This window comes from Anser cygnoides, chromosome 14 (genome assembly GCF_040182565.1).
Source record: "Anser cygnoides isolate HZ-2024a breed goose chromosome 14, Taihu_goose_T2T_genome, whole genome shotgun sequence".
In the NCBI taxonomy this organism is placed as follows: domain Eukaryota; kingdom Metazoa; phylum Chordata; class Aves; order Anseriformes; family Anatidae; genus Anser; species Anser cygnoides.
This window is the reverse complement of record NC_089886.1, coordinates 16,842,570-16,865,870: the sequence shown is the minus strand read 5'-3', so window position 1 is coordinate 16,865,870 and position 23,301 is coordinate 16,842,570. Positions and strand designations below refer to the sequence as shown.

At 38.5% G+C, this 23,301-nt stretch overlaps 1 protein-coding gene across 4 annotated transcripts in view; it reads left to right on the top strand.

The window, feature by feature from the left end:
* Window positions 1–23,301, top strand: part of TENM2 (teneurin transmembrane protein 2) — a 1,595,068-nt gene that overhangs the window by 687,903 nt on the left and 883,864 nt on the right. For all 4 annotated transcript variants that reach the window (XM_066977122.1, XM_066977125.1, XM_066977123.1 and 1 more), the window contains exon 7: window positions 20,861–20,962. The gene's annotated coding sequence lies outside the window, so the exon portion shown is untranslated. The remainder of the gene's footprint in view (window positions 1–20,860; window positions 20,963–23,301) is intronic.

The window sequence follows — 23,301 nt, the reverse complement described above, 5'->3', positions numbered from 1 at the left end:
TGACCAAGTGACGCGCTTGGTGGATGAGGGGAAGGCTGTGGATGGGATCTACCTTGACTTCAGTAAGGCTTTTGACACCGTTTCCCACAATATTCTCCTCAAGAAACTGGCTGCTTGTGGCTTGGACTGGCATACGCTTCGTTGGGTTAAAAACTGGCTGGATGGCCGGGCCCAAAGAGTTGTGGTGAATGGGGTCAAGTCCAGTTGGAGGCCGGTCACTAGTGGAGTCCCCCAGGGCTCAGTACTGGGGCCAGTTCTTTTTAATATCTTTATCGATGATCTGGATGAGGGGATCGAGTGCACCCTCAGTAAGTTTGCAGACGACACCAAGTTAGGTGCGTGTGTCGATCTGCTCGAGGGTAGGAAGGCTCTGCAGGAGGATCTGGATAGGCTGGACCGATGGGCTGAGGCCAACTGTATGAAGTTCACCAAGGCCAAGTGCCGGGTCCTGCATCTGGGGCACAACAACCCCAAGCAGCGCTACAGGCTGGGAGGTGAGTGGTTGGAAAGCTGCCTGGCAGAGAAGGACCTGGGAGTATTGGTTGATAGTTGGCTGAATATGAGCCAGCAGTGTGCTCAGGTGGCCAAGAAGGCCAACAGCATCCTGGCTTGCATAAGAAACAGCGTGGCCAGCAGGTCTAGGGAAGTGATTGTCCCCCTGTACTCGGCTCTGGTGAGGCCGCACCTCGAGTACTGTGTTCAGTTTTGGGCCCCTTGCAACAAGAAGGACATGGAGGTGCTCGAGAGAGTCCAGAGAAGGGCAACGAAGCTGGTGAGGGGTCTGGAGAACAAGTCTTACGAGGAGCGGCTGAGGGAGCTGGGCTTGTTCAGCCTGGAGAAGAGGAGGCTCAGGGGCGACCTTATCGCTCTCTACAGGTACCTTAAAGGAGGCTGTAGCGAGGTGGGGGTTGGTCTATTCTCCCACGTGCCTGGTGACAGGACGAGGGGGAATGGGCTAAAGTTGCGCCAGGGGAGGTTTAGGTTGGATGTTAGGAAGAACTTCTTTACTGAAAGGGTTATTAGGCATTGGAATGGGCTGCCCAGGGAAGGGGTTGAGTCACCATCCCTGAAGGTCTTTCAGAGACGTTTAGATGTAGAGCTTAGTGATATGGTTTAGTGGAGGACTTGTTAGTGTAGGTCAGAGGTCGGACTAGATGATCTTGGAGGTCTCTTCCAACCTAGACGTTCTGTGATTCTGTGATAATGTTTGATCATAAAGTTAAGCAAAAGAAATTAAAAAGGAAGAGAAAGAAGTCAACTAATGTTCTGTACAATATCTTACAGTTCTGTTATTACTGCAGAGGATTACCATTTACTAGCAGCAGTTGTTTGAAATCAGTCATTAAATGGAAGTATTTTGCATCTATCATCTGAGATATGGGAAGCACCTGCTAATTGTATATTCCATCTTGGAGTGAAAAATCACATTTTTCATGAAATTACTGACTTCATTTTCTGACCTTAAATAGAATGTCCTGACGTGTGGCCAGCTTGTGACAGTGATGAATTAGTATTAATGTACTCATTTGGTGTTCTGTCAAGGATGACTGGGGATGGGCTGTTAAACTTGTGATCTCCAGCTTTCACACAAACGAGTTCTCTGAGGGCAAGAAGAAACATGGGGAAGAGGATTTGAAGGTTTGCTTTGAAGTATCTTAAATGAGCAAATGGGTAAGGGGTGTCAGAATGTTTTTAGCTCCATGGAGGTATGGGTCAGATCCTCACAGAATGTACAACTCATTGCAGAGTCACTGCACTACTGAAGTTGAAGATTAGTCTGTAATCCTCAGTAACACTAATTTAGATTTTTTTATTATTATTTAATATCAACTCTTCTCCAAAGTTAATGATTTCCTTTTTTTTTTTCCAGACAAATAGGACTTGGAGGGTCTATAGCTTGTTTCTAGCTCTTTCATAAACCTTTTGCAGGACTTTGCATCACTTATTTTCACCTTACAGTAAAGAAATTTTGGTTAAAAAAAAATACAGTCACAGATATTTTTTTCTGTTACATTCTGTCTAAATTAGTTTGATGGGTATACCTGTGTTGTGACTATGCCTTTCTTTACGTAAGTACTGAATAACTTCTTAACATCCTGAGTCTTGTAAAGGTACAAAATGGATTTAGTTTCAATAGATTTCCTAAAGAAATGTATGCAGAGTATGTAGAAGTCTTTGGAATATAATCTTGCAACAAAATAAATCAACACAAAGGTGAAATAATTTTGCAGTCAGAATAGTATATGTTCGTTTTAGTATAACACAATTTTGTGTAATATGAAAGCTTAGTTTTCTCTTTTTAAAGACTTCGGTGTGAAAAAAACACTTTTGATGGTTAGCAGCTTCCTGTTTATTATTGTGCAATGCCAAGTAAACTGCAGATGACAGATGGATAAAATCAGTATAGAAAGACCCATTTTTGCATGAAAGCATAAAGTTATGCTGATAGTGGCCACTTCACTCCTCTCTTCTAATGTCAAAAGTATCTTCAGTCTTGGAATGTACGAAGTGTTTTCAATTCCCTTTGGCTTAAAAGGAAAAAAAGAAAAAAAAAATCTTCCCCTCATATCCCACTGCTATCTGCATCAAAATTATAATCAAATAGCATTATCACAGCTAAATTATAGACTGAGAAAATAAAGTTTATAGCACATAGTCAAGAGTATCTAGAGATTTGGTGTGGACAATTAATGTAATGAAGCTGATTTTCATAAAGTGCTGAGTATGTTTTCTCCGCAAATGGTACTTGGGTGAGCTCAGGATTGGCGCCCAGATCCTGAGGCACTGAATGTCACACCTGAAGTTTTTGTACGTAGAAATAGCAGTGATATTGTTCCACTCCATTTCAGAAGGGCACATCAACCCTGAGATAAATTTATTTGTGACTCTCACTAGTACCAAGTTTTAGTAAGTTGGTTAGTCACAATGTAAACTTCCACCTGTCTGTAACCTCCAACTGCATAACTTAATGCTGTTCGTTTGGAGTCACAGGAAGTTCCTAGATCAGGTGCTCTTGTACTTTGTAAGCAACTGTCTTTCGATGCAATAAAAAGAACCAGACTCATCATGACTACTGCAGAGTAACACCCAGGCCCTAGTGCCTCTTCCCAATGCACCCACCAGACCTAAACCCCAGTATTTCAGTTTCCTTAAAAGCACTTACTCTTGGCATCACCAAATCAGAAAAGGGTTAAAAAGTGTGCAACATGTAATTCTTGGTTGTTTTCAATAGATTTTTATTTAGAGGAGGTAACAGATACTTCAGAATTGTCAGGACTATCAGACTAGGGAGAAATTAATTCTGGGAAAAAGGTTTCATAAAAGCGTGAAGCAACTTATACATGGAGATTGCTTTGTAGTGCTTGCAGGCCTGCTTTACTTCAGCTCCACTGAGCTAACTGTGGGTGTGACAGTTTACTGTTTTTGACAGAGAAATGAGTGCTGGTGGAAATGTAAATATGTGGGAAGAAACAGAAGTTGTAACAGTTAGTTTGACAGAGGAGGCTTTAAAGGTGGAAGTGTGTTTAGACAGGAAGCCATGCTGCAGAGGGAAGGTGCTCTAGGAGTGTTGTTTTGATGGTGCCCTTCTCATTTCACTAAAACATAGAAATGGAAACGAGGATGTAGGACTTAGTGTCAGCGTCTTAAGGTTGAGTTACGAGCAGCTACCTTATTAAAAATGTCTGTTTAGATTTCAAAAGTTGCTTTAATATTGTTTAACGTATTTCATGCTGCACACTGTGTGTCACCATCTCTTGTTGTTCTGATTTCACTCATGGAAGGGCTAAAGTTAAAACTGAGTACAGCCACAAAGATGAGTTACTTTTCTGCCCCCTTCTAATTACGCTTAATGGGGTCTCTTTCCAAGTGCCTTTGAACAACTAAAGGATGATATGTATAAGATTCTTAGGAGTAACTGAATTCTTCTTGTGGGATACTAATGAAAAATTATGTATAAATATGATTGTCATTGGACATGACAGTTGTAGAAATTGGGTCATTTGTTAAGATAGATCTAGTAACCAGACCCAGACTTATGTTTTAGATGGTATAGAAGATTATTGTGTATCAAAAGAAAAACATGAAAAAGAGGCAGTGATGGCAGGGGTGACTGTTACAGAAGTTATCATCTTCTGACTTCGAAGGTTGATTTTATTTTTATCATATTGTGCAGTCTCCTCTATCTGGCCTGTAACATCAGTAGAGAAGTTTCTCTCTTCTTCCTCATTGATCATCCCTGATACATGGTTGAACACCTTATTCGTGTAAATCCTTCTGAAGTGTTCCACATTGGCCTCACCCCATTGTTAGAAAGCTGGCGTGGTGCCTTTGAGTTGGGATCTAAAACTTACCAAGAATGTACTCCCCTTGGATTCTTTAATGTGCATTGTGAGGGGCCATTTTTATAGTACCTAATGAGCTGTCCCACAAATGCACTGAACGTTGTCATCAATCACTTCAAGGTGCTCCTTATTCACTTTTCGTTTTCCTCCAAGAGGCAGTTAAGTGAGAATATTTGAGTCCAACATGAAAAGTGCTCCCTATGTAAGCAGCTTTTTCAAAGCTATGAGAAGGATGCTTATGATTTCTCTGAGATACCAGTGAGCGGGTCCTGCTTATACAAAGTGTCATTGCTTCATGCTCACCTTCCCCTTACCAAGGAATTATTATCTTTGAAATTATCAGACAGGCACTCCAGTGCTGAGCACGGAATTTCATCTCGTGTCCCCCAGATGATGCATCTATGCTATAACTAGTCAAGATGGTAAAAATAATTTCATAGATGTCACAGGCTCTGGGAGGTCATAGCCACCATTATTTCTTGCAGCTGTGTAAAACATTTGAGCAGTTAAATATCACCAGGAAGCAAGACATGAAACTGTTGTAGACTGTGTATTGTTACTGGAACAATCCCATTTTCCTCCCAAATTCAAACACAATACAGCTTAATATTTCCAGTAATGTGAACTGACAATTAGAAATTTCAGTTCTAGTTCTGCCACCAAGTTCTTGGTCTTATGGCTAAAAGATTTAATTTATTCAGCTTTAGTTTCTTTCTTTAAGAGGAGGATAATATTTATGATGTAGGGGATTAAAGAAAGGAGTGTTCACTCCTGTAAGTAGTTGCAGCTACAACAGTAAAGGTACTTACAGGCAACAGCTGCTGTTTGCATAGTTTTCTCAGCCTCTTTATTACAGTAGTCAAAAAAGTGCTGCTCAGTAATCACATTAAGGGGAAATTTCTAAATTTTTACAATTCCTTGTTCATTTTAAATCTTAGTTTCCAAACTAAGTAGTGAATTACTGCCTAAGAGGCAGAGGGGTGAACAAAATTGGGCAATACAATTAGTGGACTAAAATGGAAAGCATCCCAAAGGGGGCTTATAAAAAATATGGATGGCGACTTTTTACTCGGGCAGATAGTGACAGGACAAGGGGGAATGGTTTTAAACTAAAAGAGGTTAGAGTTAGAGTAGAAGTTAGGAGGAAATTCCTTACTCAGGCTGGTGAGGCCCTGTCCCAGGCTGCCCAGAGAAGCTTTGGGTGTCCCTTCCCTGGCAGTACTTGAGGCCAAGCTGGACAGGGCTTTAGGCAGCCTGGTGTGGTGGGAGGTGTCCCTGCGCATGGCAGGGGGTTGGAACTGGATGGTCTTTAATGTCCCTTCCTACTCAAACCATTCTGTGATTCTGTGATTCTTTCTATGGAAGAATCATCGTTTTAACTGAAGGTTTGCATAATAGTGATCTGTCTTTGCCACTGAACGAAGAAGTGATTGTCCTACAACAAAGCCCTGAAGAAGCCCTGTACCTAATAATTTGAAATTTGGGGATAGAAGAATACAGTCATACTACTTCTGCATGTGCTCAGGTTTGCCAGTACAGGTAGTCTTCTCAAATAAGAAGGTCTGTGAGCCTTAGATGTAAAGGACAAGGCTAGATTCTTGTAATTGCTAAATATCTGTGCCCGTAAATCAGATCACCTCATAAATAGATTTTAAAAATCTAAGTCATTCTATTTCTCTAATCACTGCAGATTTCTAGTAATTGAAGTTCAGATCTCTGTATGGCTTCATGTTAAGTAAAGATCTATTGTTTTAAATGGTCAATCTTAAAAGATTGATAGAGTTAACTGGATTTCAGATATTTTGGTAAAGATTTCATTTTGGTTGATAGGCATCAGCTCATTTATATTTTATCAAGCAATTAAAACAGTTGCCGTTTTTATTTTATCTTCTGAAGTATTGTATTTCCCAGCATTGTACACCCAATTTTGTCATCAGCGAACAGAATTTTGCAATGTTGTCCTGATCTAGAACCACCAGTAATATGCGCATTTAGAAGTAGCTGAGTGACTACTGATTTTTTATTTTATTTTTACTTAATCTTGTGAAGTTTTTTTAATTATTTTTTTCAGACATTAGCATTTTGCATGATTCCAAGAACTGTGAAATTCTCTGGGCTAGAAGGGGATTTGTTAAACATCCAAGCATTGCATACAGGGGCTGTGTCTGAGATACATATTACAGTCAGGCTTCCTGATACAAGGATACACTCCTGTGTGTTCCTTGGGAGAGCTTTAAGTGCTAGTTTTGTCTAACAAAGTCCCCTGGCTTAAGACAACAGCTTGTTAGGGTTTTTGTTTTTTTGTTTTGTTTGTTTGTTTTCATCTCCTTGTGTACTAGGCATCAAGCTGAAGAAGGAGGCGTACAGCTCCCTAGGGCCATCAGAGAGACAGTGACCAACATTACCTGACAGATGAGGAGACACTTTAGTACACACTAGGTTGGTCCTCACACTTGACTTTTAAGTAATATATCTTTTGCAGCTGAATGAAGTTAAGGTGTCTAATGAACAGTTTTCATGCGGTATAGATAGGAAACAATAACACAGAGGGAGTTACAGGATATGATAGTGGCAGCTGTATCACAGTCACACCAATAGCTGACCTACGTCCTATAGGTAAGTCACTGTGCAGGGGCGGTCGTTGGCTATTTCCCCAATTACAAGTGATTTGTTAGTTGTCATGTTATAGGAGCAGTTTCTATTTCACCACTTTATCAACTAAACACTGAAAATTGCTAAGGCAAATGATTTGGATGGGTGATACCGTGTTCTCCTTTAAGCGTGGATTAAATTTGTTGCATTTAAATTGGTGAAGGTACAAAATTTCTTCTAATAGTAAAAATAATTTACAAATATTTCCTTGCTTCAGATCACTGCAAAGGAGTATTTTATTTTCCCTTAGAAGTGATAACATTTAAATTGAAGGCAGTGAGATCAAATGTGAGAAGAATATATCAGCATTATAAATGCCATTTCTCTTTTTCTTTTTAAGTGTTAGATACGTAAATTGATTAGCTAACAAAAATGAGTGAAGTGGTGATGTGTGGTTTTGGATGCCAGTCTACATATTGTGATATGCAGCTTGACCCCAGGAAAGAAAAAAAAAAAGGGAAAGGCTTTAGCTCCTTAGGCAAACCTAATGTTGATGCTAATTAATTCACTGGACCTTGGATCAGGCCCACTTTCCTCAGGGAGGTATTTGTCCTCATCCTTCACTGGTGCAGTTTGTGTTCAAACTACTGTATCTTTCTGTCACAATGAACAAAGTTACCTTTAAAAAGTCATCTATGAATATCATCATGGAGACTGACTTTTATCTTAACCCTGTAGGTCAACAGTATTATAAAAAAATAAAATAAAAGAGCATTCAGATTCTGGTCTTTTTGGCCTTTTCAGACTGCATGAATCTGATTAATTTTTTTAAAGCTGAAAATCATTTTACAAGAGAAAAAAAAAACCTATTGCAGAGTAGATCTAAGTACTAAAATAGTGGAATTTCCACAGTTGTGATTGTGGAAAATGGCAATATCACCTTTTAATTACCATGGCCAAACGACGATAAATTTATGTACATGGCATTATCTACATGTGCTTTTTTCACAATATTATTAACGCTGTTGTGATTTGTTAACAAAATATTGCAGGGAAAGGAACCTGCTAGGCTGTAGTCAGAGGGTTAGCGTGTTGCCTGCTGCTGTTGGTTCTTACCGCTCAGAAAACACTGCAGTAAATGATCAGCTATAACACACATGCCTATCTTTTTTCCTGCCTTCACTGTTGCATGTTGAATTGTGGGGTAGCTCAAAGCCATTTCCTGTTCATTTGTATTCAACCAGATTATACAATTAGCTGGCTGGTGCTCCCTTGTTAGCCAGATAGATTATTTCAATTTGGATTCTATCATTTTACTGAAAACTGATGAAAATGCAGCTTGAGTGAGAAGCTTAGCAGATGAAATAAATAAAGAGAAGTAAAGGTATGTAGCTTATCCATCAGTCACCTCAGACTAGCCTTGCAGCTTGTTCCAAGAACGCTGTCCCAGCACGAGAAAACTCTCCATCAGTTTTAGTTACATCTTTTCAAAGGCACGATAAATCCTTGGGCAATCCATTTCCGATGAGTGTTTCACAGTCAGAAAGAAAGCCCTAGCATATCAAAGGGAAACGTGCACTGTTAGCTGTTGATACCGTCTCTCTAAATACTAAAGCATTTAGTGCACAACAGTGTAATTACCTAGCCAGGTATATTTGACAATATAATCAAATGTTTTCTTAGGGCTCTCATGAAAGATTTTGTTCTGTTAGCTAATTTACTGTGCAAATTCATACCGTGATTATCATAGAAGTAGCTAGTACACATCTCACACATTACATTAGGTTTCAGTAAAGATTGTGGAAGGCTCATTTCTTTTTTAATCAGAAGCCTAAAAGACAAACATCTAAAACAATTATAAATAATTTTTTGTCCTATGAGTATTTGTTTCCCTTTTGTTCACCTTCAATTTCTGTACAGCTCATTAAATCCAAAATAGAGGGGATTAATGAAATCGTATTTATTAAGAACTTGAAAGTAAGAAACTATTAAAAGCATTGTTTAGTAAATAGGAAGAAGCAGAAACTTCAGGACTTCGTGCTTCTGTTTGTTGTTGTTTCCTAACTTGAGCATAAGGGAGAAAGCACAGAGGAGGGAATGAAGCACAACAGGATCCGTTTCTCACTGTAAATTTACTAGTACAGCTCTGGGTGATGCATGAGAGTGTCTCCAGTGAAAGCTACTGAGCTCATCATCTTTGCTGACCTTAATGCTGTGGCCTCTAGGTCCAAACTTCCCTTTGATCTCTCCTGCGGGCAGCCAGCTTGCAACACGTACTGCTTATAATCAAAGAGAGGAGGGTAGGAAAAAGGAAAGACAAGTCACAGAACCAAGGTAAAAAGCAGACGTGTCTGGATTGCCTTCTCAGTTCCCCCTGTGTGTTGGGGACCTGAGGCTCCGAGGTGCAGCTGCCCTGTGGCACATACCCGGCCCGCAGGCAACCGGGGCCCAGCAGCGACGTGGGCCAGAATGTCACAAGATGCCCAAAATGTCACAGTCCTTAGGAGGCAGGGGCCACCTAGTGATAAAAGCCATTAAAAATCCATACATGTCTGGATTTACCCTTTGGCTGGTTTTCTTAGTCCATTTGTGGAAAAGTAAGTACTAAGATCAGGCTCTGAAAACCTTTGTACCCCCATTAATACCTCTAGAGATCAGTCCTGAGATGGGATGTTAGATAGGCATCGCATGCCTAAGAATATGATTGTATTTATCTATGTATTTTTATAAAATCCCAAATGTGCAATTCCATCTTCACTTTGAACATCTGTTATTGAAAACTGGGTAAGGAATGTCATTGCATTATGTTGACTACATTGAGAAAGGGAAAGATTTTTAGCTAATGAAGTATGTTTACCTTCTTTCAAGCAATTTTATCAGAATTTGCAATTAAAATAGTTACATTTAAAATTCTTGTAGACATTTCTTTATCTTAAAAGCAAACAAACATGGAACTTTGGGCTCCTCCAGTCTCTTAGCCTTTACAAGTCTTAGTGTAAGACTAAAGTTACATAGCCACATAATCTGACTTAAAGGAACAGTAATGAAGCCAGCAGTCTTTCACCTGCAGGCTGCTTATTCAAATTCAGTCTAGAGCAGGAAAGTCATAAAGTGATCACAAGGTGAAAAGCTTTTGGTTAGTTGCCTAGGGTGGCTCGGAGTCTCTGCTGGCTTCTGTAGGTGCCTTTGTACCTGTTTAGAACCCCCACCAGCCATACCCTCCTGTTCAGTTTTTTCATCTTCATATAGAGAAGCCAAAACTCATTAGTTTTGGTGGCTGACTCATCATCACAGTTTGAGATGCGCCTGTTGCAGAGAGGAATTGCAGAGACACTTTTACTCTTGTTGCATATATCTTTACTGAATTTATGATGTTGCCAAACCAAATAATTTGTTAGGTCCTAAAACTGTATGTGAGCATGTCCACACATATGCACACAGTTTTTCTCCCTTACAGATGCCATTTTCGTCACACTAGAAAGACTTGATACAGCTGCTGTGTTGTCATTTTCTGTTACATTGCTGTTTACTTTGATTGCATCTTTTTCAAGTCTGTCTTTCTAAGCACAGGAAAAAAAGGCGTTTCTACATGTATTTGGCGTACAAATTATTTTTGAGTCAAATAGCTATTTATATCCACTGCATAAAGATGCCACTGTATTTAAGGCAAAATAAGAGAAGTGATGAAGAAAGATATTATTACCCCCCAAAAGAGCTGGAAGAAAACAGCAGAGCAGGGGCTGTCCAGATGAAAGTGTATCCTATCAACTCCTGCAGGGTATTGCCACTTTCATCTGTTCTTCTCCTGTTCTGTTCTTTCCTTAACTTTTTAATTTTTAAAAAATGTTGTCTTGCATAAAATAGAACAATGGCTTTTGGGAGTTAATCTCTGCTGTATTTTGCAGGCTGCAAACAGGAACGTCTTCATAGTTAGATTTCCACGGGGTGTTAATATGGGATATATGTAAACATGGATGGATGGTAGCTGCAGTGGTAAAGAAGCAGACAAAGGAGGCTGTAGGAGCCTGAGCATGTGGGAGAAGCTCCAAAGAGAGACCCAGAGCTAAGGCTTTGTTTGTGGGTTCTGTCAGGTAACTCCTTGTTAGATTTGGAGCTAAAAACAAAACAAAAACCAACAAGGTTACTGCATGACATTTGCTTCCCCTCTCTAAAGATCAGAACTCTGTCCCATCAAAGAACTGCATTTCTGGTAGCGTTTGCTTGCTAAGTGGATTACTCAGAAATCTGAGTTCTGTCTGATAGGTTCTCAAAACATGTTGCTCTGACACCTACAACAGCTATTTTACTTACAAGGTTTCCAAGAGAAAGCCAGATGAAGCAGTAGTAAGGGAACAAGAGGGTTTCCTGTACACTATACTTGATCAGCTTTATAACCCTGCTGTATAGAAACCCGGTCTTTTACACTATTTGTTCCAATGGAGAGATGGGATCAGCAGTTGCTACCAAATGGCTAAGAAATCATTGCCATTGCGAATACATAGCTGTGCAGGAATTGCCGCTCTCTGGTATTGTTTGGGAAACATCCAGGCCTGTACAACAGTGATGTGGGACTCCAGCCAAGTTATCTCCTGCCCTCTCAGACATCACTGTGATGCAGGGAAGTAGGGCCAAAGTCCTCCTGACGACACCTACCAAAGTACTCCCAATGCTAGTGCAGTTTCAGATAAGTGGTTAAAATAAACTGTTATTCCACTTGTTTTGGCCATTCATATTCTCTGTTTATGAAACAACCATTATGAAGAAAACAACAAGTAAAGAATTTTTAGGGAAAAAACATAACATTCTTGGTTCACGGCTTTATGGTATTGACAAGGCAAATATAGCAAAGGGCTTCATAAATTCAAATATGCCTTCAAAGAACAAGGGAAGTCTAGTTGCTATTCTGCGTAAACATTTTTGGAGTTCAATTCTTTTTTTGAATTTTATTTTGTTTATTCTTAATAAAAGGACCTGTTGATTGTATAAAGGAATAGCTTGAAAGTTGGTGTTAATAAGCTGGAAACGCAGTTAGAGAGGAAGCTGTTGGATTCCAACAATTTGGACGGTGGAACAGTAATTGAGTTATATTGATGCTGTGGTACGCGTAATTCCTTTTTTAATTCTTTGTAATAATTGTTATGATTCTGTATTATGTTATACCTGGCAGAGACTCCAAGAATAGGTAATTCCAGTTTCCTAGTTATAGCCTCATCAATTGAATGTGTTATGATTGCCATCTTTGGAACAAAGGGATTAATTTCATAGTACGATTGTTTTATATCCACTTCATTGTGTTAGAATTGCTGAACACAGAAGGTGTAGAACAAATTAACAAACAAGAAAGGATGAACTTTACAATTTACAGTCATGTAGTTAGAAAAAAAATGAGTAAGAGGAAAAATTCTGGAGTCTGTTGCAGCATTTTTTACAGACTTGCTTTGTCATATAAATCCATGAAGTTACTGTCTGTTTACATTTTAACAAAGGTCCAAAATTTGCTGAGGCTCCTGGGTGAACTTGGATTTCTCCTTCCCAGTCTGAAATTTCGGGCTCTTCCCATTTCCAGGTTGTGCCTGTAGTGAGGCTGTGGAGGTATTCCCAGTAGGTGCATGCACACACACACACACACACACAATTCACATGCTCAGATGCGTAGATAAACACAGTTACTTTTATTGGCAACCACATGAACATAAACACAGCTTAGTCCTGTTCCTCCTCTCTAAATGACTGGAAGTTGAGTATATAGTGTATATAATACATGCATGTACGAACACTGGTAGGTATGTGTATATGAATATATATATGTACCCACATGTATACATCCTTTTTACCCATGCTTGTTTCTCCCTGATCCACCTTGATCCTGTCCTTACCTTAGGCATTCATTTGTTTGTTCCCTTAAACTGCTTAAAACGTATCCTAAACTTTGCATAGTCCTGTGACTCCCCTGCGATACAATTCCCATGAGACTTTTCCACCCCGTTCTGATCGGTTCTTCAGGACTTTGAGTGGTTCTTTCTCTGGCCCATCATTCAGGGACCTGAGAGTTCTGATCTTTGGTATCACCTTCATTATCTCCTTTTCTTTGGGTTTGTTTATGTAGGTGCAGTTTATTGCTTTTTCTGTCTCATCTTTGTTTTTGTGATGAATATCCCTTAACCAGATACCCAGTCAAACCAAATGTCCGTACATTCTAGGTATTTGTTTTGCGGCAGCAAGTTATTATCAAATCAGATTTCATCTGTTCTTTTATAGCGAAAACAAAGCCAACAGGAAATCATAAATCTGGGCATATCACCGTGTGGTGAACCCTGGCTAATATGACAGAAATGCATATGTGCACTTCGGATCTAAATCAGTTGTGTAGTGATAGAGACTCAATGTTAATTGAACTACAGAACCTTTTTTTTTTTAATTTATTTTTTGTTTATTTATGCTTATTGTATTTTTGGCTGTGTTCCACTGTGAGCTTTATGTGTACATCTACTGGGGAAAGAGTAAAGTAGGGCACAATAATATAAAATGCTCAAATATTATACTGTGTACCTACATATGACTGTCAAGAGTGGAGTCAGGCACATGCGTAACAGTGAGTCACTGGGTTACAAATTACAGGGCTGTGAATTGTCTTCAGGACAGAGTACTCTTTCATGTGGTTTGGACAGCACAGAATATGGTGCCATTAAAAACAGCCACCAGCAACTGTAACAGTAGCCTTATATTTTCTGCGGTCCTTGTGGCTGCCTTGTATTTGCAGGCAGCCACTAGGACCGAAATGTAAGCTCACAGAGTAAGCTGAAGAGGAAAGGAAATGAATTTGAATGTTACGAGTGGTGAGATGGAAGGAATGTTGCTAGTGGCCGAAGTGCAATAGGAAGCTTTTCAGTTCAAGGTCATAAATATGAATTTCCTAAGCTGGTAGTGACCAAAAGCCCTAACCATCTGAAAGCAGCGTAACGCAGTAATGACAGAGATTGGAAACAGGAATGTAGAAAAACATGAAAAGCTTTTGAAAGTGCCCTTGCAGGCTAATATTGTTACTCCAGTGAATAAGTCTCTTGAAGGCTGTGAGTCTGCAGCCATTTATCTGGTAGGCTTGCTATTCATCTCCTTTGAGTGTAGTGTAAATGCACTGTATTGGGGTCACGATGAGAGCAAACCTAAAACGTTTAAATATTAGAAATGAGTTAGCCAGCTATCCAGAAGGAAAGTACAGACTATTGCAAAAGCAAACACAAAGAAAGCAGGGAAACAAAAGATAACATTTGGAAAGAGGTTGCTGCACTGGGACTTGTGATCTTACAAACAAGTCTGTAAGGAGGAGGGACTGCTTGATGGTATATGACAGTTTTTCTCTTGCAAAATAAGGAGAAAATATTGACTATTCTTTTAAAACACTTCTCCTTGCTCCTAAACTACTTTACAGACACAAAATGCAAGAATGTGCAGAAGCAAAATTATATCTTGGCTTTCTCAAAAGTTCCAAACGTTGACTTCATTGGTAAATGGGAAATTCTGAACAGACTGAGGAAATGTCATGCTACTTCTGTTTCCGAATGGCTTAAGGAAATACTGAGAGAATTGTCAGAAAAAAGGATTGGAATGTAACATTTGGAGTATATTTTAGTATTGGGATGGATAAAATCGTCCAGATTATCTTGCCTTAATGTCCTAAAGAAAAAGAAAAAAAAAAAAGTAGGAAGAGCTTTCACACAGTACTGGCAAAGAATAGAAATTTGTTCATACTAGACCATTGAAACAGAATGCTTCTAATCTACACCTCTAAGGAGGTTCTAAAATCTGAGCCCACATCCAGGTACCAGTTTGGCATTTATAGTTTATTTCTTTAGCAGAACCTCGAATTGAAACAGATTTTGGAAGTATCAAATCCATATATAAAATAGGATATTGACTTTTCTTCCTGCTTTGTTCTTACTGGGTGCTGCTGCTTTCTTCCCTACCCTTGAAAAAGTTTCTGACTTGGGTTCTGACTCTGCAATCTTCTGAATTTTTCAGAATTTATTTAGAAAGGAGCCTTCACAGTCAAAAAATAAACCGGTTTAATTAGTATAGTTTGTCATTTAGAAAATGTAGAATTTTCTTTCTTTTTTTTTTTTTTCAATGTATGTACCCACTCTTGCTAAATCTTAGTGAAACAGGGTTCTTAGGTTATAAAGTTGAAAAAAAATACCACTCATCTGGTATGTAGCCAAGCTAGAGATGTTCTGATGTTCTCTGACATGATCCTTTTGCATGTTTTTCAGGCATGCACTGATCACAAGCCTCTTGGCTCCTGTGTGCCTGGCCTCTCATCACAGGCTCACTGCAATTTCTCTGACAAAGTAAATGGTCATCAGGTCAGAAAGGGAACCCCTCCATGGCACAGTCCTGTCGGTTATGGGTGATGAGAGTGCTAAGTATGGAATGTCCTTGAAAGCACATTGCCCACGTCCCAGCAATAGCCCTTGTCTCTCCTGTTTTCTGTCTGCTTCAGAGGCAAAGACGCACCTTATACAAAAATTACAAAAATTCACATTTAGAGCCAGTGTTGAAAAGGAATATTCTTGAAAAGGATGGGAAATTTTCTCATATATGAAAGTTTAATTAGAACGGATTGCTAAATATTAGCTGTAATCCAGCAGCACATAGCTTGGTTAAAACCTATTTAAACAAGCAATGTATATCACCACTGGCTAGAAAAAGTATGAGACGTTCTTCTCCCAGTTGCATATTTCAGTATCTTTCAAAAAGTTCAGAACAATCTTGAGAATTTTCTTATGTGGATTCCTTATAGTATTCCTTAGGGTGTATCTTCTTTGGAGATGCACACAACCTGTATTTGCTATTCTGTTTTCTGGACGGCAGCTTTGCTAAGCTTTGAAAAGAGGATGTTAGCATTTTTAAAGCCTTTTTTCCCCTTTTTATTATATGAATCAGTGTTCTTGAAGGGGTCAAAGTTCAATTCTCTTGCTGCATTACAATGCCTTTCAGTCTAATATTAGAGAGCGAGTCCCATTTTACTTTGTAATACGAAGCTTCACTTCGGCATTAATTTCATTCGGAAAGCAGCTGCACTTATAATAGATTCCTTTTAAGCAAAATGGAAAATATACATTTATCAAATGACTTTCTTCCAGTAATGCTGCAGCAGTCTTTATTGCATCAAAGTTGTCAGCAATCAGCCCATCTTTCTGAATAAAGATGTGCCAAATCATAGAAGCTGACTTTATACTGAATAAGCAGTAAGTGAATTCTATGGTAGGTGGACAGACGGACACTATCTCAGCTGTTACAATATGATGTCTTTGTTTATGCCCACTTCACATAGCTTTAGCAAATGAATATATGGGAACATTTTCTAAACAGACATACAAAGTAATGTTTCCAAAGTAAACATCATGCTTTTCAAAGTGCTTTGTATAGAATGCTAATAACACCTGATTAGAAATGAAAGATTTTTAAAATCAGCTTTATCATCTTTAACTTCCCCTGCTGAGACTTTATGTCTTTTTCTCTTCCAAAGTGGTTATTTAATGACTTACATTTTCAGCAGAACATCATATTCACACTCTGGTTCAGCACAGGTTCGTTCTATTTGTAACTAAAGCAACGTTTAGATTGAATATTTATTTATTGTGGTTTGTTTTTACCTTTTGGGTAAATATGGGATATATATCTGGGTATATATAAATGGGTATATATATATGGGATATATATATGGGTCCAATTTAAATATTAATTCAACTTTAGATTGATACGTTTAACACAGAATTTTCTGTGGATTGGAATATCCATTCTTATAAAGAGAAACTATTGATATCATACTCCTTGGTTACAGAGAGAGTAGTGTTTGTCTCTTGATCATCCTCTGCTGCCCAAGATTTTGACATGAAATAAAGGATTTTCCCAGTTCATTCTATGGTTTCCAGAATTCTGAACATTATTTTAAAATTACTTCTGTCCTTATATTACAGGACATCTACATGACTCTCATTCTCACAGGAGCAGTGATACTGAAGTAGGTAGGAGAGATGGAAAGAATGGGAAGGTCTTTTCACTTAATCCCAATGTTCAGTTTTTAAGGTTTTCAACCCTGCCTATTCCACAAGCCCAGAGATCCCATCAATCAGATTTACACATTTATGTTGAAATCAGTTTGAAAGTGCTCAAGTAAGACAGTGTTTCATATTCTTATTATATTTTTAGAGTTACTTACAAAGACAATATCATTTTGTTTTCTGACATAAATAGCAGGGAAATAACACACAATAACCAACGACAGATAAGATAGGGAGTTAAGGAGGAGAAGTCCACTCTTCCATACTTTTCCTTCCTGCCTGCTTGCCAACCAAATCTAAGTCAGAAAATAATAAGAATATTAAAAAACAAAAAAGCCCTATAATTAACAGCATGCCTTCAGTCAGCAATTAATGAATCAAAGTCTTCACAATCACATCATAACCATCCAGTTTCAAATTTCTGTGATCCACATATTTTGTTTCTGGAATGTTCACAGTTCATATATAGGTAGTGAGGTAGTGGGTAGAGATGCCCCTATTAAGACAGCCACTAAAATGAACGGAATTATACTGCTTAGAAGTCTGGACACCTCTATGGGCCTAGGTCTCTTTCACCTCCTTAGAGCTGAGAATCCTGCTGTCTTGAGTTTGGTGTCTGCTTGGTAAGCCTTGCAACAAAACAGTCAGGAATTACAGTAGCAATTGGATGGAATCAGGGAAACCCCCCAAATTAGGGGCATGCTCCAGAAGAAAGCTGTCTTCTATGTCGTTGCATACTGTAAGGTGTAGCAAATAGCATACTCTTAGACCCTTTTAAAAAGAAAAAAAAAAAAAAGGTAACAACAAAAAACACCTACTACATATATAAGTAGAAAATAAGGCAGGGTAGAATTCAGTTAAGCAGTAGTACTTCCCTGCTGTTGCAGCATAAGTTCCCAAACTGTGTGTGAAGCTTCAGCTATAGCTTCCTCTTCAGTGAGCACCAAGTCTTAGAAATTAAAAAGGAGGAAAAATTTTCACCACCCAAAAATCCCCAGCCCCTTTGGTTGTAGTAATGGGAGAATGGCTGATCTAATTGATCTTACCTCCTCAGGGAAGCTTCTCTATTTAATTAAGACATAGCCACTTGCCTGGTATAATGATATCTAGTAATTCTCTTGAACAGGTCCATCAGCAGATTGGGGCAGTCCTCAGCTGATGTGCAGTGCTGAAGCACTACTATACTGAGCTGCAAAAGCTGATATTTCAAAGGCTGTAGTGCAGGTTAGATTACAGCTGACTGGAATAGTGATGCTGTAGTGGTGATTGGCTGGCAGCAAGTCAAATCCACATTGCATTACTAGAATAATAGGACAAACTGCTTGAGAGAGAGAATGCCTATGTAATTCATTTAGGATTATTTATTTATTTATTTATTTAGGAAGCAAGCACTTTCTTGCTAACACATGAAATCAAAAATTTAACGATGGCATATGTGTAATACAAATGCTAAGAATATGTAAAATATAAAGCAAAATCAAATTATAACTATTGCTTATGAAGGTAAATTTTTCCTGCCATATCACCTGCATATTCATTCAAGTGAGTGTGTTATATATATGAAAGGACCACTGTGTGTGAATAATTCTGTGAAGCAAAAGTATTACTTTACATGAAGACACATGGTATATTTTAGATAAATTACGGTAGAGTATACACTTGAAGACTCATAGGAACTTTTTGCTTCCTTATCTAAAGAACATTTATAAATAATCTGAGGCCAGCCCCATATTTAAAGTGGATTGAACTGAATTTGTATTTTCTTACTCTCTGTAACTAAATAGTTAACTAACGTTAACTATTTTTGTAGTTCAGCAACATAATTCATTCTCTGAAGGCCGATCATTTTAAGATTTATAAACACAGAGCCATAACATGTATACATCAAAGAAGTAACTCAGCTATGAACTAAGAAAGCTGTGCTCAGGTGTTGCATATTTGCTCATCATTAAAAAGATTCTTTTAATAGTAAAATGTCTAGACAGTTGAATGAAGTAAGGCATTTCCCTGTAATAGCTGTCTTATACTTAACCCAAATAAGAAATAGACAAGTAAGGGGAACAATTTCAGAGAACCTGCATATTTATAACTTGTTCTTCACTCAGACAATTAACTCCACGATCATGATTAGGTCATCGCAAAGATTTTAGTGTTCATTTACAAAGGCTGGTAGTGGACCACCACATAATTGTATGATGAGATATTTTCCTTTTTGGCTCTACTTGAGTGCCTACAGCAAAGCTTATCCGAGTGAGAAAAATACTTTCAGAGTCATTTCTTAGTTTCTTGCATAAAGCTTTGCCACAAGAGAATGGGGTATTTGTTTGGTTTTAGTTTTGCAAAGCCTACTTTCACTATTTCCATTGCCATAGGGGACAGAAATGACCATGGTTGAGTCTTCTGTATCAAGGGATATGGAAAGTCAGGACCCAGCTGAAGGTACTAAGCAATGCAATGTGTTGTATCCCTGTACTTAGTGTCCACCCCTGCCCCATTCCATGGGAAAAAGAGAAGAAATAAACCAGAAAAGGCATGAAGGGTTTTCATTTGGTATTTACACACACAAAACTATGGCTTTGAGACAATATAGCTTCATGAATATGCTTTAAAATCCTCCCTCTGCCAGTGATGAGTTTTGTAACCTTCAGCTAGTTCCCTGGGTCTTCCTTTGCAGCAGCGCTAGTGGAGGGTGCGAGGAGGGGGTGCTGACCAGCTTAGAGTTTTCTGCCTTTTTTTAATTTTATTTTTTTAACATGCTGAGCATCAACAGCTCCCATTGACTTAATGCTCCAGGCTTGATCCATTAGGAGTCGTGAAATTTAGCTCAAAAGACAGTAAAATTCAACTGGTATCCAGATTTACTATAAGCATTCAAACTACTTGCCATCTTTTTGTCTCAGATTTTCTATTTGTACAATAGGATATGTTTGTTTTATAGAGAATACTGGAGGCAAGGATGAAAAATGAAGTATGAATGGAGGTTATCCTTCAGATGATGTGAACATTTTTGCAGTGTGAAGGAAAAAGTATTAAGTTTAAAAAATGAGAATTAAAAATAAGCTACTCTTCATTTGAAATATAGTTAAAGACATTTAACAGTGTTTTGTACAATTAAGTTGAGAAATAGTAAATTAGAAAGTGTTTTTAAGAATTACATAATTGAGGATGGACAGGCAGATGAGGATTATTTTTGTCTTTCTGGTGTGTAAATTGCCATTCTTCTTTTGTCTGAGGTCTGTCCGCCAGGTGGGTTAACGTAGAGTTTGCTGTTTGTTGCAAAAGACACAGAAGAATAAACAGACTGTGCATTTCATTGATGGACCCAAACTGTTCATCTAGCGTGTACTGTGCATTTTAGCAACCACATGTTTCTCTTTCTTTACAGTAGAATGACTTTGGCAAGGCTTCATATTCCTGGGATACAAATACAAGGTGTTTTATTTTTAATTATTCAGTCCTGACATGAAAAGAGAAAGAGCTAGAAAGGCTGCTTGTAATTTTGCTGTATATCAGTTTTGAAGCACAGGAAAGCAACTGTATGCAACATAACGTTGTGCAACAGAAATTTTAAAGGAGGCTGATACAGCTTCTGGATCATGCTACTGAGGCTAGGCCTCTTCCAGGAAATATTTACATAAATTCTGTGGGAGATTCCTGCATTCATGAAGTTGTGATCATTTATGTGTGTCGGGCATGAACACCTAACAGCATTTGTTTCCATGTTAGTGAAGCTACTATATGTTCAATGAGACAAATGTACTTTAGTCTTATCTTACGTACTTGGTACCAATTTCAGCTTCAGACTTCCAGAGTTTGCCTCGTACAAGGGGGGATAATTCAGTTTGATTTCTTATTTTTTCCCAGATTTGCTAGGAGGCACAGATCATGCTGATCTGACTGGGCATGCTGTATTTCTGTACCTGGAAGTCTGTAGATCCCTGCTGGCCTCAACTTGTGCACATGTGGGTATGTAGAAGCTTCTCCTCCTTCCACAACACACTGAAGATTACAATGAGGGATTACATATGCATTTAATAACGGTTTTTATATGGTCATATAAGTACTTATATGAGTTTCTCTTCAAATTAAAAACTGAGTGTGAATTTAGATATTTAATTATATATTTATCAGTTTCATGCACTTCTATTCTTAAATACAAAAGGCTTTTAGCAGTGATTCTTAACTAATAGATCCATGAGTTAGTAATACTTTTCCTCGTGTTTTCAACTTAGCAGTACTGATAACAATTTGGTTTACTAGTATATTTTAGATAAAAAGTTCTTTAAAAATGTTTTATTAAAATATAGTATGAGTGATTCTACAATAAACAAGTAGAGAAGAAAAGACAGCTTGCCATGTGCATTGAAATAACAACTGGGCCCCAGTAAAAAGAATTATAGAATACATGATTGCAGAGGAAAAGTGGCTTGAATATTTGAGGCTGTTGGACTTAGTGTGTATATAATGTCATTTTTTCTTGTTTTTTAATGTTGAAAAAAAAATTTAAGGTGACTTTTCTGTGGATATATCTGGGCATCCTTTAAGTGTATTATGCTGAAGAATATTTCACTTCGCTATTTCCGTGTTTTAATACTGGTTTACACAAGTCTTTCAGAAGGCATGAATAGGACCACGCAGTAGTTATGTCCTCGAAAGCTTTTAGACTGTATTATAGCTACATGAGTGTGAAATCTGGGGCATTTGCTTTCACCATTGAATTAATTCAAGGATTTTGGGTGGTTAGGGAACAAGACTGATCCCTCCATTTACCTGACGAAGAGTAGCTGCATGCAGCTGAAAGGTCGCTTGTGGTTCACATGGGTGGTTCACCACTGGGCTGAAGCACAAATCGTCTTGGCCCCAAAGAGCAAGTTTCCTGTTGATCCACATTTGTGTCATTAAAGTAGTCAAGCAATGTAGAAGTCTGTGTTGTGCCTCCTGGCACAGCACACAAAAATAAATAGGGTGATTCAGTCACCCTGTTGTGGTTGTTAGCTACATGTTCAGAGCAAGAGGGAGAGTGACGGAAATGAAATACCCAGTGAACTCAGCTGCATTTAAAGTGTAGGTGAGTTAAGAACTGATTTGCCTCCTCCTTGAAAAGACGTGGGTCTGCCTTAAAGCGTCCTATGGCATGAATATATTCATTTCATATTTCTGATTCTTCAAAAGAACTTCTATCAGCAGTGGTGATAACAGCTGAAACTTTCACAATACAACATTCCCATAAAAAAAAAAAAAAAAAAAAAAAAACAGCAACAGCAAAAAAACAACCAACCAGCCAAACAAACAAACAAAAAGCAGGATACTTTTAGACAGGGAATTAACAAGATTTGAGATATCTTTCCATTTTTGTCTGTATTTCTTCACCATTTTCCCAGTCCTGCTCTTTCTCTAATCTCACAGGGGAGCTAAGCCCACGGGGGTTCACTCTGTGATGAAGTGTTGCTTGGAGCTGGGACTCTCACCTTCTTTGGATAATGTGGTTGGATTCCCTTCATCCCCCGACACGGGAGAAAAGACTCCTTGGCAAAGTGTAACAGTCTCCCTAACTCCATCTCTCGTGGGACTCACAGACTCCCATCAACTGCACACTGACAGCAAATCTATTCCAGTACTTTTGGGAGAATAAGAAATGATGCTAGCTTGGTGAAAGGGATAATGTGGCATCCTTTTAGTCCTATTCTTTCCTCACTTCTGGTGATGTGATTTTGTTACTAACACTGAGAAACTGAGTAGGTAGGGAGTGGAGAAGATGGTGCCACCCTCAGATCAGCCTGTCTTTGTCTCCGAGCATGGTTTAAGGCAAGTGTCTGAGATGCTGTGATAGTATTGGCACTGCCTAGAGTTGTATATATTGAAAATCCATGAATTTTGCCTGTGTAATACTTTCAGACCATCCCAACAGTTTCTTCCAGCAGTGGGGTTGTGGGAGCAGATCTATATCATCTTCTAGCTGCTTGTCATGGTTTTGGACTGTGTACTTTGGCAGGGTCCAAACTGAGCTTCTGCTTTTCACAGGTACATTGCCACCAAAATGACCCACATTTTGTCCTGTTAGCATGTCCTGTGCAATTCTTTACCATCGTGACAGGGAACTTTGATAGTGTGGATTTTTTTATAAGTTACTTCTTTACTGTAAGCAGATAAGCCATGTCACTATTCAGACATTAAAGGGGAACCTTACAGAAATAACCAAACCTGTACCATGCAAGAATTATACATAGGAAGACATGTAGACAGGCCAAATTCCAGTTTTATCAGCAGAATTCTAGCAGCTTTGCTTCACATGCTGTAACCAGCTA